Here is a 16,742-nt window from a genome sequence, read left to right on the forward strand (position 1 = left end):
TGCTCCTGAAAACGGAGGTCAATCCGAGTGGCCAGGGAAATCAAAGCGTCCAAGGTTCGTGGAACGTCACGGCCGGCTAGTTCGTCTTTGATGCGGCCAGAGAGACCTTCCCAAAAGGCCGCCGTCAAGGCCTCATTGTTCCAGCCCAGCTCAGAGGCGAGTGTGCGGAACTGGATGGCGTATTGGCCGACGGTCAGGGTCCCTTGGCGTAGCCGGAGAAGCGAAGAGGTCACTGCGGTAGTTCGTCCGGGCTCATCGAAGGTACTTCGGAAAGCTTGCAGGAACTCCTGGATGTCGGTGATCATCGGGTCCTCATGTTCCCACAGGGGGTTAATCCAGGCCAGGGCTTCACCTTCCAGGTGTGACATCAGGAACGCCACCTTGGCCTGGTCTGAGGCAAACAAGTGCGGGAGCAACTGGAAGTGCAGGGAGCACTGTTTCAGGAAACCGCGGCAGGACTTGGGATCCCCTGCATAGCGAGGTGGAGCAGCAAGGCGAAGTTGCGAGGCTGTGGAGGAACCTGGTTCAGAACTGGAGACTGGTTGCTGCGTGGACGAGGCGGCGGTCTGCAGCGTATATAACCGGTGGTCCACGGACGCCAGGAATTTCAGCATCCGGTTCAGGGTTTCACGCTGTTGTGCCAGCTCCTGGTGCAGCTCAGCCAGCTCTGATGTTTGCGCTCCAGCGGGATCCATGGCCTGATCATACTGTGAGGGCCAGGGAGGACTGGTAGGCCCAGGAGGTGGATCCACTGGACCAAGCACCCCACCTGGAGGGCAGGGTACACGGTAGCTGGAGCACTAACGTGGCAGGAACGGGTGCAGGTATCAGGAAGCAAAGACAAGACCAGGTCACTAAGGTCACAGCGTACTTTAAGGCAGTAATAGGAAACAGGAACAAAGACCTGAGCACCTAGCTCACAAGACAAGGCATAGAAACACAAACGATGATCAGGCGCCGCCCACATGGAGAGGCCAGTCTTATATACTCAGCACAACCTCAGGTCATTTCCTGTTGCAGCAGTGCTGGGGCTATGAGACCAGGTGAGTGGGCGCGGCCCGGTCCTATACAGAACATTAATCAGAATCAGACTCCTGAGACCAGGAACAGGACTCTGGGGAGCATGAGCGGGAATGGCAGGCGTGACCGGTGGACGCATGGACTGGACCAGTAAGGAAGGAGCGGTGGTACGCTGGCAAGGCTGGATCAGTGGGTACAGAGCGGTGGCATGACGCAGGTGTGACTGGCTCAGTGGTTACAGAGCAGTGCCTGGATGGTGAGACCGGCTTAGTAGGTAAGGAGCGCTGCTGGGACACCGGGAGCGTGACAACATCAGAGTCAGAATATTAGGCCAGTGGTAAGAACCAGGACAGTTTACTGTGAGAGAAGTTATTCAATGCAGCAGGTGGCTTTGTCATACCCAAGCAGACAATATTCGTCTCTGCAAGAATGGAGAAACTTACATTTGTCAAAATTAAAAAAAAATAAAATAAAAGATGTCATAAGTAAATGGGGAATATGAGAGAATAAGGGTTTGGCTCACCAGATGTGGTTGTGCAGTGAATAGGCACAATTCTATGGAATGCTTGAATACAGGTTGCTGCAGGCCCATCAACATGAGCAAGAAAATACTTTTGTATAAATGAGTAAAATCCAATGTAAAAGTGATTGAGAATGGGCATGCTGCCAGTGAAGTAAAGGAGGAGGGAGTTCTCCTTCACTTCAATGGCAGCTCGCCCAGTCTCCATCACTTTTACATTGGATTTTATTTGTCAAAATGAATCTTTGATAGATCAGTGTCCATCTTTATTAATCCATGGCTGATGCCAATAATTAGATTAAATGTGGCATCTGCCTGTTCATTGTGTTCTACACTGTTGTCGCAGGTGATGATACCCCACACTCAGTTGAGCATCTCCTAACTACCCATCATATTATACCTATACTCTTCCACTTCTATTGTTGCTGAAAGAACTGACAGTGCTCTCCCAAGAAAACATCTACTTGCCTGCCCCATTATATTTTACACCATGAAATTGGGGAAAGTTCACTCATTTTGCTGTTATAGCAAAAGTAGATAGCAAAAGTATTACCATTAGCAATAACAAAAGCATTTCTATCCAATTCTTATCCCTATGTCTGATGGTAACATTATCTCACAAACATTCAAGAATACATCTTTCCATCCTTGATAATAAGAATGAGGGACTCATAGTTACATTTTTGCAGCTTGCTGCAATGTTTGCTCATCAAGGCCAGCCTCATTCTTGTCTTGCTCACCAATTTCACATTAACTGTCAGCCTCATCCACTGCTTGTGCCTTAGATAACCCAATTTCCCCCTCCACATCCACCTGCTGATGCTCTTCCTCTTAATGCTTCTCCTCCTCCACAATAGGATGCATGTAACATTGACCTTGAGGGTCCCCAACTTTCACTGTCAATGCTGATAGATGGCTTCACACATTGTGTGCTTGTTCAATGTGTTCTATAATGATACTTTGATTCTGCTACGAACCACATGCTGCAAGGTATATAAACCTGAAACTGCTTTCACAAAAGGGATCATTTTTGAATGACTTGGTACAAAGCTATTGGCTTTTTACTTTCCAAATAGCAAACCTGTTCAAGATCCAAAATTAGGAATCATTTTTGGATTACCAGTTACAAACCTATTGCCACTTTCTAATCAGGAATAATTTTGAAACACTTGTCAAAAAGTCATGAATGCTTCTGTGTATACCGCCTATGTATAAAGGCAGGCACCTGATGCCCAAAGAGATAGGTTTTGGATTTTTTTTTTACATTTTAAGAAGCCTAAAAAGTCTGTTAGTGAACTGTGTTACCACACAGGCTTCCAGTTAACCCCAGTTACCCTTTAAAATTTACCCATATCCAGATGTGTTAAGGTCTTGAACATTACTAAGGTTGTTTTTGTGCTAAAGAGCTTTAAAGGGGATCGATACAGTCCTAGAAGACCCCAGAGTGTTACACATTTCTTTTCTAGGAAATTGGAGGCATTGAAATATTGAAACTGATTAGCTGCAAATCAAATTTTTGCCAAAAAATTTGGTGAACCTGGCAAACTGAATTTCCAAATATTTGCTCATCAGTAAAGGTGATGTATTATAGTAATAATAATAATAATAATAATAATATACATTTTTATTCCTATAGTACCAACATATTCTGCAGCACTTTATAATTTAGAGGGAACATGTATAGACAACATGATACATTGCAGATTAACACAATTCTACAGATATCAAGAATAGTGAGGCTCCTGCTCGCATGTTTTCAATTTATGACATATATGATGACTTAAAGATAACATAAATGATAGGAAAACTTTCCATAAATAACCCCACCGATATGCCTTTTTACGGTGGACATTGAGGGCACTTTTTGCCATCTCTTAACAGCAGTAAGATAAAACTAAAAAGAACACCCGACTGGCAAGCAGGTATTGGTTGTACAGTATATTACAGCCTATACCCTTCTGCATTGGTCCAAATCAGTTTTGGCTGTATGTCATTGCTAATTGTAACAATGGCATCTCAATGGTTAACAGAGGGAAAGGTCTGCCTTTATAATCCTGTGAGTGTAGGCCTGGGCTGTAGGTCGTTTGTTCAGATGTAATAACATTATCTGTGTGTGTAAATAATCAAAGTATAGATATCGTTGAATAATTATCTGTATGTCTATATGACAATCGCAGACGCCATAATAATATGATTCTAAAGGCCCCGTCACACTAAGCAACATCGCTAGCAACATCGCTGCTAACGAACAACTTTTGTGACGTAACAGCGATGTTGCTAGCGAAGTTGCTGTGTGTGACATCCAGCAACAACCTGGCCCCTGCTGTGAGGTCGTTGGTTGTTGCTGAATGTCCTGGGCCATTTTTTAGTTGTTGCTGTCCCGCTGTGAAGCACAGATCGCTGTGTGTGACAGCGAGACAGCAACAACTAAATGTGCAGGCAGCAGGAGCCGGCTTCTGCGGACACTGGTAACCACAGTAAACATCGGGTAACCAAGAAGCCCTGTCCTTGGTTACCCGATATTTACCTTTGTTACCAGCCTCCTCCGCTCTCACTGTCAGTGCCAGCTCCTGCTCTGTGCACATGTAGCTGCAGGACACATCGGGTTAATTAACCCGATGTGTGCTGTAGCTAGGAGAGCAGGGAGCCAGCGCTAAGCATTGTGCGCTGCTCCCTGCTCTGTGCACATGTAGCTGCAGGACACATCGGGTTAATTAACCCGATGTGTGCTGTAACTAGGAGAGCAAGGAGCCAGCGCTAAGCGGTGTGCGCTGCTCCCGGCTCTGTGCACATTTAGCTGCAGCACACATCGGGTAATTAACCCGATGTGTGCTGTAACTAGGAGAGGAGCTCCCTGCTCTCTGCACGTGTAGCTGCGTGCACTGGTAACCAAGGTAAATATCGGGTTGGTTACCCGATATTTATCCTAGTTACCAAGCGCAGCATCTTCCACGCGGCGCTGGGGGCTGGTCACTGGTTGCTGGTGAACTCACCAGCAACTCGTGTAGCGACGCTCCAGCGATCCCTGCCAGGTCAGGTTGCTGGTGGGATCGCTGGAGCGTCGCAGTGTGACATCTCACCAGCAACCTCCTAGCAACTTACCAGCGATCGCTATCGTTGTTGGGATCGCTGGTAAGTTGTTTAGTGTGACTGGACCTTAAGATGTGTGTACAGTAAAGCTGGTGTCACACACAGCGACAACGACAACGACGTCGCTGCTACGTCACCATTTTCTGTGACGTTGCAGCGACGTCCCGTCGCTGTCACTGTGTGTGACATCCAGCAACGACCTGGCCCCTGCTGTGAGGTCGCCGGTCGTTGCTGAATGTCCAGCTTCATTTTTTGGTCGTCACTCTCCCGCTGTGACACACACATCGCTGTGTGTGACAGCGAGAGAGCGACGAAATGAAGCGAGCAGGGAGCAGGAGCCGGCGTCTGGCAGCTGCGGTAAGCTGTAACCAGCGTAAACATCGGGTAACCAAGGGAAGCCCTTTCCCTGGTTACCCGATATTTACCTTCGTTACCAGCCTTCGCCCTTGCTGCCAGTGCCGGCTCCTGCTCTGTGCACATGTGGCTGCAGTACACATCGGGTAATTAACCCGATGTATACTGTAGCAAGGAGAGCAAGGAGCCAGCGCTAAGCAGTGTGCGCGGCTCCCTGCTCTCTGCACTGTGACATGTAGCTGCAGCACACATCGGGTAATTAACCCGATGTGTACTGTACCTAGGAGAGCAAGGAGCCAGCGCTAAGCGCGGCTCCCTGCTCTCTGCACATGTAGCACAGCGACGTTATGATCGCTGCTGCTTCTGCTGTGTTTGACAGCTAAGCAGCGATCATAACAGCGACTTACAAGGTCGCTGTTACGTCACAGAAAATGGTGACGTAACAGCGACGTCATTGTCGCTGTCGCTTAGTGTGAACCCAGCTTAAGGTGTTAATGGAGATAACAAAGCCAGAATGAACAATGGACAAAGAGGTATTCATAACACACTAGTTCTCACCAGCTGGGATGTGAAGCTGGGGCTTTATCTTTACTCCTTGTTCCCGTTACAAGGTCAAATGTTGAATTTTATAACTGTGAATGTTTTACAATATACGAATCAGAAGACCATTGAGCTTCTCCCAAATAGTGACATATCTCTGTGTGGTTAATGCTCCTCATACATACATCTGCGCAGATTTGATTTGAACTCCGACCTCTGTGACCCAGATGAGGGACCCCATTTGTGGTCTCCCCTAAATTCCTAACCTTGACAATCCTACCAGCACCCCATGATCACCGGTCACAATAGTTTTCATGGCATCCTAGGGGCAAATAATGGCTTTGAGGTACAGTAACCTGTTAGACCATGCCTTAAACATTATCTAACAAGCAGTCAGTTCTCAGTATAGACGTTTTACAATGTATAAGACCAGTGAAAAATAAGTAAAGATATTCAAAAAGTTAAATAAATAAAATGTAAGAAAACGCACACTACAAAAGCAATTAAAACAGTTTTGCCAATAGAAGACAGCTTTTATATAAAAACAAAAATGAAAAAAAATAACATGATTGTATTACTACATCTGGAACAATCTGATTTATAAAACTGTCACAAAATGTATCCTGTCCGGTGAATATGTTAAAAGAATAAATAAAAAAAACATGACAAAATGGAAATGCTATAAAACAGTAAAAAATTTCTATGTGAAAAATAGTATCACTGAAAATGTCGACTCTGCCCACAAGCAAAGGAACACTTCGTACAACCCTATCAGCAAAAAAATATAAAAAGGTTACAACTTAAGAATATGGTGATAGAAAAATGAATTATTGTTTGTAAAATATCATTTTTAGTGTGAAAAATTAGCAAAACATAAAAAGACATATAAATCTAGTATCACTATAATCATACTGTACGGAAGGCTAAAGCTGTCCTACCGTATCTCTTTAATTGCATAGTGAACAGTGATTCTAAAAAAAAAAAATCCTTAATTGCTGTGTTTGTTCATTTAGCAAATGAAAACTCTGAATATAAAGCGATTGTAATATATTATGTACACAAATATTACAGCAATACAGACTTCAACTCGTCCTGCAAAAAATAAACCCCAATACAGTTCTGTTGGTAAAAATTAAAAAAGGACAACTCTCCGGATATGGTGAAGAAATATTATTTTATATAAAAAGTAGTTTTTAGTGTGGAAAAGTAGCAAAACACAATAAAGATACAAATCTTGCATCACTGTTATTGGAGTGACATGAAGAAAAAAGAATAAAGCTGTGTTATCACACCACGTGATAAACGGCATAAAATAAATAAACAAATAAATAAAAGCCAATGCTAAACTGCTTCTTATTTGTTCATTCTTACTGCCAAAAATCAGTGAAAGGTTTGGCTCACATTTATACTGAGCTCTTTGCTGAGCACTTATCTCAGGGTTTTCGGGTAAATTTCCAAAAAATGAGATTTAAATGAAACCTCCATTGTAGTCCAAAGTGGACTATATCTTGCCTCTGATCTGGCAATGTCCATCTTTTCTGTATCTTTTTAGCCCCCAAAAGTGTGGTCAACCCCAGATGTATACATATGGATACTACCAGAACTGAGGCCAGACCAGCGACTCCAATTGCCTAAAATAATGAATGAGTTCACTGAAAGTTTTGTCTGAATCTTATTTTTATGGGAATTTAGTCAGGAACGCCAAAACATCTGGTTTAGCATAATGCACAAAATAAATGTCAAACTGCTTTAAAATTGATTATAGTTTCATGGTTTTTAAAGGTAAAGGTAGACATACGTCCATCAAGTTCAACCTATAGCCTAAAGGCCACGTCACACTAAGCAACATCGCTAGCAACGTCGCTGCTAAATAACTTTTGTGACGCAGCAGCGATGTTGCTAGTGATGTTGCTGTGTGTGACATCCAGCAACAACCCGGCCCCTGCTGTGAGGTCGTTGGTTGTTGCTGAATGTCCTGGGCCATTTTTTAGTTGTTGCTCTCCCGCTGTGAAGCACAGATCGCTGTGTGTGACAGCGACAGAGCAACAACTAAATGTGCAGGCAGCAGGGAGCCGGCTTCTGCAGATGCTGGTAACCACAGTAAACATTGGGTAACCAAGAAGCCCTTACCTTGGTTACCCGATGTTTACCTTCGTTACTAGCGTCGGCCGCTCTCAGCTGTCAGTGCCGGCTCCTGCTCTCTGCACACGTAGCTGGAGTACACATGGGGTAATTAACCCAATGTGTACTGTGGCTACGTGTGCAGGGAGTCAGCACTAAGCGGTGTGCGCTGGTAACCAAGGTAAATATTGGGTTGGTTACCCAATATTTACCTTAGTTACCAAGTGCAGCATCGCTTCCACGCGGCGCTGAGGGCTGGTCACAGGTTGCTGGTGAGATCTGCCTGTGTGACAAGCTCACCAGCAACCCGTGTAGCGACGCTCCAGTGATCGCTGCCAGGTCAGGTTGCTGGTAGGATCGCTGGAGCGTCGCTTAGTGTGACATCTCACCAGCGACCTCCTAGCAACTTACTAGCGATCCCTAACAGGTTGTATCGTTGTTGGGATCGCTGGTAAGTTGTTTAGTGTGACTGGGCCTTAACATGTTGATCCAAACGAAGTCAAAGACCTCATGGGGCAGACACTAATAGCTCCATGTTAAGGGAAAAATATCTTCCTAACTAACGGAAAGGATGACACCTGATCACTTATACAAGCCTAGGTGTAAAAAAAAAAAATCATTAGAGAATCTTCTGTAGTGTCTTTAATATATTTGTATATTGCAATAAGAAATGTTATATACCCCAAAGTGACACCAATAAGAACTTCAATTCCCATAATAAACATGTTCTAAAGCATGATGTGTCAATGGAAAAATATGGGGTTTCCACTTCAAAACTAGCTCAATGGCTCTAGAAAAGTGACATGTCTTCCCCTACTAAATAAAACCCAGTGAAATCTGTGCTACTAGAGCCAAATGCCTCCCCTTCCTTCAGAAACCCACATAGTATCTCAACTGCACTTACAATCAAGATATATGGCACTGTAGCGGGAAGAACCTGCTTAGGAAATTATGGTGTGTTTGTCTCTAGAAGCACAAAGCTGGGTACAATGCATGAGTAAGATGAGCGAACCTTTGAAAGTTTGGTTCTCCCGGTACATTCAAACCAAAAAAAGTTTGTTTTTTGACCGAGATTTGATCCAAATCTCAATGGAAGTCAGCAATTGGGCATTTTGTGGCTCCACCCACATGCTGCCAGCAATAAGCAGAACACTTTCCAGGAGAGGGTGAGGAGGGATTTTCAATTTTTTCTTTTGTTTGTGTGTGTACACTGCATCTGATTACTATGTTGTTACCCTCAGTGCGAGCTGTTCAAACACTGCAAGCGGCTCGCACAGGGTTGAGCATTGATCATACACAAGCATAACGCTGCTCTCTTGAGTGGTTTGCACTCGTAACTCATTCGAACTTCAAACCCAAACTTTGTTTTTTTGGAAGTCGGTTTCCGAACCCGAATTCTGAACATCAAACCTCTGCTTCGCTTATCTCTATGTATGAGTAGTAAACTAGCAGATTTGAAATTTTCAGGCTACAACCACTCCATGTTTTTTCTGGAAAACACTTGTGGGACCAAAATATTCACTCCTAAATTCAATGAGGGGACAAATTTCCAAAATTTTGCAGCTAATATAAAAGATTTTTGGTAAAGATTTTTTTTTATTTCTATAGTCAACTGATATAAAATTCTGTGAGGTACCTGAGAATTCAAAATACTCAAAAGTGGATGAATTCATTGAACTGTATGCATTCGCTGTATGCAAAAAAACAGTGGACAACTACAGTACATGCGGAGTATTTCCAAATTCAGAAGAGTCCATTTCTCCTGTTTTCTCTTATGAAAATGACACATTTAAGGCTAAAGGCCGCTTTACACACTGCGATATCGGTACCAATATCGCTAGCGTGCGTGCCCGCCCCCGTTTGTGCGACACGGGTATATCGCTGCCAGTCACGCACAAAATCGCGCACCCCCGTCACACATACCTGCATAGCGACGTCGCTGTGACCGGCGATCCGCCTCCTTTCTAAGGGGGTGGTTCGTTTGGCGTCACAGCAATGTCACTAAGTGGCCACCCAATCAAAGCGGAGGGGCGGAGATGAGCGGGACGTAACATCCCGCTCACCTCCTTCCTTGCTCATTGCTGCCGGGATGCAGGTAAGGTGAGGTTCCTCGATCCTGCGGTGTCACACGTAGCGATGTGTGCTGCCGCAGGAACAACGAACTACATTGCGCAAGCATCAGCAACGATAATTGGGAATAGGGGGCCATGTCACCGATGAGCGATTTTGAACGTTTTTGCGACGATTCAAAATCGTTCATAGGAGTCACACACAGCGAGATTGCTACAGCGGCCGGATGTGCGTCACAAATTCCATGACCCCAACGAGATCGCTGTAGCGAAATCGTAGAGTGTAAAGCCACCTTTAAACAACATTATACATTATACTGTAAGTTTTTATGCCCCAATGACAATCAAATAGTGTTCTTTCCTTTCCTAGCACTAGGAAAATCCTGATGATTGGTGTGCTTTAATGGAGGCAAACATGGCAAGTGAAAAGTTAATGTCATAGTAGCGGACAAACCCCTTTTAAAAAACTGCTGTTAGTTTATTTTTTTTAAATGGTTTTCATAAAAACTCATGTAAACCACACTACTGTATTGATAATGTTTTGTCAAAATATGCCTAAATATCAGAAAGTACAAAAAAGCAGCTTTATTTAAAAAGCCTGCTTTACACGAGACGATAGATTGTGCGATAGCACAATCGATCGTACCCGCCCCCGTTGTTTTTGCGTCACGGGCAATTAGTTGCCCATGGCGCACAAACTCGTTTACCCCCCGTCACACATACTTACCTTCCGGACGACCTCGCTGTGGGCGACGAACGTCTACTTCCTGGAGTGGGCGGGACGTTCGGCGTCACAGCGACGTCACACGGCAGGCGGCCAATAGAAGCGGAGGGGCGGAGATGAGCGGGATGTAAACATCCCGCCCACCTCCTTCCTTCCATTAAGCCGTCGGGTGATGCGGGAGGCAGGTAAAGCTGTTGTTCATCGTTCCCGTGGTGTCACACGGAGCAACGTGTGATGCCACGTCAACGATGAACAACCGCCAACATTTTAATTAAACAATTTTATGAAACCTAGCGACGAGTACACGACTCACGATTTGTGAGCGTTACTGCGTCGCTAGGAGGTGTCACACGAGACGACGTCGTGCGGTATGCCGGATGTGCGTCACAAAAACCGTGACCCCGACGACATATCGCACAATCTATCGCCTCGTGTAAAGCCCGCTAAACACGATATACTAAAAAGAGACAAAAACTTCAGCATCAAAGCTGTGTTAAAATAACATATAAAAAAGAAGAAAAGAATACAAGAACAATAATTTACATAATGCATGCAGAAATGCTGCAGAAAATCTGAAAAATCAAAACCTCATCTACAAAATATTGATGTTCTGGTATCAGACTCCGAACTTCCTCCATGGCTTGGACCCCTCCATCCCGCTTGTTGCTGGAGGTACGGGAGGAGCACGGACAATACTTTTCACATATTCTGGTCCTGTCCGAAGATAACTCCTTTCTGGGAGCTGGTCAGTGAGCTAATCTACAAAGTTTTGTACATAGAGGTAGACCTCGACCCCCTGATTTATATTATGGGTTTTGGGGTTAAGGGCATGGGAAGGGTGGCCTCTAAGCTTCTGTCTCACATCCTCACAGCGGCCCGGTGCCTAATTGCAAGGAACTGAAGGCAGTCGGGGACTCCGTCTATCAAGAGCCTCAGGAACAGAATATTGGATGTCAAACGTATGGAGCACCTCACGGCATTACTAAACTCCACAGTGGAACGCTTTCAGGCAGTTTGGTCACCTTGGGACTATTACGCGGCCGGTGAACGCCTGTAGGACTAAGTTCCAATGGTTCTACAAATTACACCCAGTTTTCTGACCTCCCTTTTTTTTTCATCTTTCCCCATTCTACTTTCCTTAATCTCCCCTTCTTGTCCTTGTCAGTCTACGTCTAGGTTTGTAGGTTATCGTTCATTTGTTTAAGATCATTATAATTTGTATGGCACCCATCAGGCTATACCAGCTATATGCCTCAGATTTGAGCATTTCACCAGGTTCTCCACATTTGTTTGGGGATAGGTGTTACGGCAAAGAAAGTTACCAAACTAGTTTTGTAATTCTTACATGGTCATTGTCATGATTGGGCGCATTTGTAATGAGGATATGATTTTTACTCTTTGTATGCAAAAATTTAATAAAAATGTTAAAGTTAAAAAAAAAAATCAAAACCTCATCAAATACCCATCTTGGGAATTTAGCTTTAGCGGTTAACCAAAGGTCTAATTTTATAAATATACAAGTTCCAAGTGAGTGTCTTAGATTAAAGTTAGGTTCCCGGATTACAGAGATAAACCTTGCCGTTGGTCTCCGGGCTTACATGCATTGGCCAATACATAAACTAAATATCTTTTTGCAGTAATGCAGTGCCATATTTTCCCTGGTAAATTTTTGGCGTTTTTCAGTGTACAACTGTATGCATTTATAGTTACTATGTTTTTTCAGTTAGCACCTGTTCACATTTGTTGGATGTGTGGGTCAGTTTTTTGATATTTCTAGTGAGTCTTTTTCTGACTGAGCACTCCGCCCTAAGACTTGGCTGTGTTCATAACCATTGTAGCAGGAGCCTAGCAGCCCTTACATGGAGGTTTGTAGTCCAAATAGTGGCATTTTGCCCAGATAAGGATGTTTTTAACCTAGATAGTGGCATTTAAGTTAGGTTCCCGGATTACAGAGATATACCTTGCCGTTGGTCTCCGGGCTTACATGCATTGGCCAATACATAAACTAAATATCTCTTTTTGCAGTAATGCAGTGCCATATTTTCCCTGGTAAATTTTTGGCTTTTTTTCAGTGTGCAACTGTTTGCATTTATAGTTACTATGTTTTTTCAGTTAGCACCTGTTCACATTTGTTGGATGTGCGGGTCAGTTTTTTGACATTTCTAGTGAGTCTTTTTCTGACTGAGCACTCCGCCCTAAGACTTGGCTGTGTTCATAACCATTGTAGCAGGAGCCTAGCAGCCCATACATGGAGGTTTGTAGTCCAAATAGTGGCATTTTGCCCAGATAAGGATGTTTTTAACCTAGATAGTGGCATTTAAGTTAGGTTCCCGGATTACAGAGATATACCTTGCCGTTGGTCTCCGGGCTTACATGCATTGGCCAATACATAAACTAAATATCTCTTTTTTGCAGTAATGCAGTGCCATATTTTCCCTAGTAAATTTTTGGCTTTTTTTCAGTGTGCAACTGTTTGCATTTATAGTTACTATGTTTTTTCAGTTAGCACCTGTTCACATTTGTTGGATGTGCGGGTCAGTTTTTTGATATTTCTAGTGAGTCTTTTTCTGACTGAGCACTCCGCCCTAAGACTTGGCTGTGTTCATAACCATTGTAGCAGGAGCCTAGCAGCCCATACATGGAGGTTTGTAGTCCAAATAGTGGCATTTTGCCCAGATAAGGATGTTTTTAACCTAGATAGTGGCATTTAAGTTAGGTTCCCGGATTACAGAGATATACCTTGCCGTTGGTCTCCGGGCTTACATGCATTGGCCAATACATAAACTAAATATCTCTTTTTTGCAGTAATGCAGTGCCATATTTTCCCTGGTAAATTTTTGGCTTTTTTTCAGTGTGCAACTGTTTGCATTTATAGTTACTATGTTTTTTCAGTTAGCACCTGTTCACATTTGTTGGATGTGCGGGTCAGTTTTTTGATATTTCTAGTGAGTCTTTTTCTGACTGAGCACTCCGCCCTAAGACTTGGCTGTGTTCATAACCATTGTAGCAGGAGCCTAGCAGCCCATACATGGAGGTTTGTAGTCCAAATAGTGGCATTTTGCCCAGATAAGGATGTTTTTAACCTAGATAGTGGCATTTAAGTTAGGTTCCCGGATTACAGAGATATACCTTGCCGTTGGTCTCCGGGCTTACATGCATTGGCCAATATATAAACTAAATATCTCTTTTTTGCAGCAATGCAGTGCCATATTTTCCCTGGTAAATTTTTGGCTTTTTTTCAGTGTGCAACTGTTTGCATTTATAGTTACTATGTTTTTTCAGTTAGCACCTGTTCACATTTGTTGGATGTGCGGGTCAGTTTTTTGATATTTCTAGTGAGTCTTTTTCTGACTGAGCACTCCGCCCTAAGACTTGGCTGTGTTCATAACCATTGTAGCAGGAGCCTAGCAGCCCATACATGGAGGTTTGTAGTCCAAATAGTGGCATTTTGCCCAGATAAGGATGTTTTTAACCTAGATAGTGGCATTTAAGTTAGGTTCCCGGATTACAGAGATATACCTTGCCGTTGGTCTCCGGGCTTACATGCATTGGCCAATACATAAACTAAATATCTCTTTTTTGCTGTAATGCAGTGCCATATTTTCCCTGGTAAATTTTTGGCTTTTTTTCAGTGTGCAACTGTTTGCATTTATAGTTACTATGTTTTTTCAGTTAGCACCTGTTCACATTTGTTGGATGTGCGGGTCAGTTTTTTGATATTTCTAGTGAGTCTTTTTCTGACTGAGCACTCCGCCCTAAGACTTGGCTGTGTTCATAACCATTGTAGCAGGAGCCTAGCAGCCCATACATGGAGGTTTGTAGTCCAAATAGTGGCATTTTGCCCAGATAAGGATGTTTTTAATCTAGATAGTGGCATTTAAGTTAGGTTCCCGGATTACAGAGATATACCTTGCCGTTGGTCTCTGGGCTTACATGCATTGGCCAATACATAAACTAAATATCTCTTTTTTGCAGTAATGCAGTGCCATATTTTCCCTGGTAAATTTTTGGCTTTTTTTCAGTGTGCAACTGTTTGCATTTATAGTTACTATGTTTTTTCAGTTAGCACCTGTTCACATTTGTTGGATGTGCGGGTCAGTTTTTTGATATTTCTAGTGAGTCTTTTTCTGACTGAGCACTCCGCCCTAAGACTTGGCTGTGTTCATAACCATTGTAGAAGGAGCCTAGCAGCCCATACATGGAGGTTTGTAGTCCAAATAGTGGCATTTTGCCCAGATAAGGATGTTTTTAACCTAGATAGTGGCATTTAAGTTAGGTTCCCGGATTACAGAGATATACCTTGCCGTTGGTCTCCGGGCTTACATGCATTGGCCAATACATAAACTAAATATCTCTTTTTTGCAGTAATGCAGTGCCATATTTTCCCTAGTAAATTTTTGGCTTTTTTTCAGTGTGCAACTGTTTGCATTTATAGTTACTATGTTTTTTCAGTTAGCACCTGTTCACATTTGTTGGATGTGCGGGTCAGTTTTTTGATATTTCTAGTGAGTCTTTTTCTGACTGAGCACTCCGCCCTAAGACTTGGCTGTGTTCATAACCATTGTAGCAGGAGCCTAGCAGCCCATACATGGAGGTTTGTAGTCCAAATAGTGGCATTTTGCCCAGATAAGGATGTTTTTAACCTAGATAGTGGCATTTAAGTTAGGTTCCCGGATTACAGAGATATACCTTGCCGTTGGTCTCCGGGCTTACATGCATTGGCCAATACATAAACTAAATATCTCTTTTTTGCAGTAATGCAGTGCCATATTTTCCCTGGTAAATTTTTGGCTTTTTTTCAGTGTGCAACTGTTTGCATTTATAGTTACTATGTTTTTTCAGTTAGCACCTGTTCACATTTGTTGGATGTGCGGGTCAGTTTTTTGATATTTCTAGTGAGTCTTTTTCTGACTGAGCACTCCGCCCTAAGACTTGGCTGTGTTCATAACCATTGTAGCAGGAGCCTAGCAGCCCATACATGGAGGTTTGTAGTCCAAATAGTGGCATTTTGCCCAGATAAGGATGTTTTTAACCTAGATAGTGGCATTTAAGTTAGGTTCCCGGATTACAGAGATATACCTTGCCGTTGGTCTCCGGGCTTACATGCATTGGCCAATACATAAACTAAATATCTCTTTTTTGCAGTAATGCAGTGCCATATTTTCCCTGGTAAATTTTTGGCTTTTTTTCAGTGTGCAACTGTTTGCATTTATAGTTACTATGTTTTTTCAGTTAGCACCTGTTCACATTTGTTGGATGTGCGGGTCAGTTTTTTGATATTTCTAGTGAGTCTTTTTCTGACTGAGCACTCCGCCCTAAGACTTGGCTGTGTTCATAACCATTGTAGCAGGAGCCTAGCAGCCCATACATGGAGGTTTGTAGTCCAAATAGTGGCATTTTGCCCAGATAAGGATGTTTTTAACCTAGATAGTGGCATTTAAGTTAGGTTCCCGGATTACAGAGATATACCTTGCCGTTGGTCTCCGGGCTTACATGCATTGGCCAATACATAAACTAAATATCTCTTTTTTGCTGTAATGCAGTGCCATATTTTCCCTGGTAAATTTTTGGCTTTTTTTCAGTGTGCAACTGTTTGCATTTATAGTTACTATGTTTTTTCAGTTAGCACCTGTTCACATTTGTTGGATGTGCGGGTCAGTTTTTTGATATTTCTAGTGAGTCTTTTTCTGACTGAGCACTCCGCCCTAAGACTTGGCTGTGTTCATAACCATTGTAGCAGGAGCCTAGCAGCCCATACATGGAGGTTTGTAGTCCAAATAGTGGCATTTTGCCCAGATAAGGATGTTTTTAATCTAGATAGTGGCATTTAAGTTAGGTTCCCGGATTACAGAGATATACCTTGCCGTTGGTCTCTGGGCTTACATGCATTGGCCAATACATAAACTAAATATCTCTTTTTTGCAGTAATGCAGTGCCATATTTTCCCTGGTAAATTTTTGGCTTTTTTTCAGTGTGCAACTGTTTGCATTTATAGTTACTATGTTTTTTCAGTTAGCACCTGTTCACATTTGTTGGATGTGCGGGTCAGTTTTTTGATATTTCTAGTGAGTCTTTTTCTGACTGAGCACTCCGCCCTAAGACTTGGCTGTGTTCATAACCATTGTAGAAGGAGCCTAGCAGCCCATACATGGAGGTTTGTAGTCCAAATAGTGGCATTTTGCCCAGATAAGGATGTTTTTAACCTAGATAGTGGCATTTAAGTTAGGTTCCCGGATTACAGAGATATACCTTGCCGTTGGTCTCCGGGCTTACATGCATTGGCCAATACATAAACTAAATATCT

This window comes from Anomaloglossus baeobatrachus, chromosome 2, assembly GCF_048569485.1.
Source record: "Anomaloglossus baeobatrachus isolate aAnoBae1 chromosome 2, aAnoBae1.hap1, whole genome shotgun sequence".
Lineage (NCBI taxonomy): Eukaryota > Metazoa > Chordata > Amphibia > Anura > Aromobatidae > Anomaloglossus > Anomaloglossus baeobatrachus.